At 37.2% G+C, this 1167-nt stretch overlaps 1 pseudogene; it reads left to right on the top strand.

Annotated features, from left to right (window-relative positions):
• Positions 1–314: 314 nt before the first annotated feature.
• Positions 315–415, top strand: LOC134576635 (U6 spliceosomal RNA; annotated as a pseudogene).
• The last annotated feature ends 752 nt before the right edge of the window (positions 416–1167 follow it).

Raw genomic sequence — 1167 nt, forward strand, 5'->3', positions numbered from 1 at the left:
TTGAAATTCCCTGGTCAGTTCTTAAATTATAGGGTTATTCAATTAACTACACATTTTAGAAAATACATTTTGAATTGCAAATTTAGACATAAAAGCTGCATTTCATATACAATTTGCAAATACCAATAACCCTATTTTTTAAGTTCTGCAATGAGCTGACTTTTAGTATATTTTTAATTCTTTTTTTTTTTTTAAATTCTTTATTTATATTCACAGGCGTACAGTAAAGATCATGACAGTAAATACAATAACACTGCGTGGAAGGACTTATCATCCAGAAGACAACTTTGTGAAACTTTAGTAATCGCCCAGCAGTTATATGTTGCACATATACTAAAATTGGAACAATACAGAAAAGATTAGCATGGCCCATGCGCAGGATGACACGCAAATTCGTGAAGTGTCCCATATTTGTATTGCAAATTCCTGTCCTATTGTGTTTTATACCCCCACCTCCTATAAAATGTAAGTTCGTTTGAGCAGGGTCCTCTTTAACCTATCGTTCCTGTAAGTTTTCTTGTAATTGTCCTATTTATAGTTAAATCCCCCCTCTCATAATATTGTAAAGCGCTACGGAATCTGTTGGCGCTGTACAAACGGCAATAATAATAAAATAATATGTTGCAGAGGCAGTTGAAAAGTTTTGATACCTAGGAGTGTTGGAAAAAGGATGGGAGGAATAACTGCTCAGTGCTCAGTGCTCAGTGCAGCAGATGCTCCTCTAGTGGCTGCCAGTAGGACATTCACTAGGGGTGAATTTACCCTGCAATGATAACATTGTTATATATTGCTATGTTTTACATTGCAGGATTAAAAGGACAATTTAATGTTTGAGGTTTTCCTTTACTCCTCTAGATTACAGGTGTTATCCCCCCTCCCCCCAACAAGCCCCACACACACTCACATACATATGAAATGTACTTACCTTCTTCTCCTCGCTGCTCTGTTCTGCCCCAGGAGACTATCTGAGCTGACTGCTTCCCTTTCACTCCAGTCAATCAAATAAGGTTACAAACCAATACAATGATTTTCATAGCTAGGCATTAGACTAAATGCATCCCTATGGAAGTTCTCACTTCCACTTGAACAATCATTTAAGCTGAATGGATCAGAAACTCTCATGGCTGTCAGCTTGAAAACTGGGGAGGTTCTTAAATCATGTCATAA

Source organism: Pelobates fuscus, chromosome 1 (genome assembly GCF_036172605.1).
Source record: "Pelobates fuscus isolate aPelFus1 chromosome 1, aPelFus1.pri, whole genome shotgun sequence".
NCBI lineage: Eukaryota > Metazoa > Chordata > Amphibia > Anura > Pelobatidae > Pelobates > Pelobates fuscus.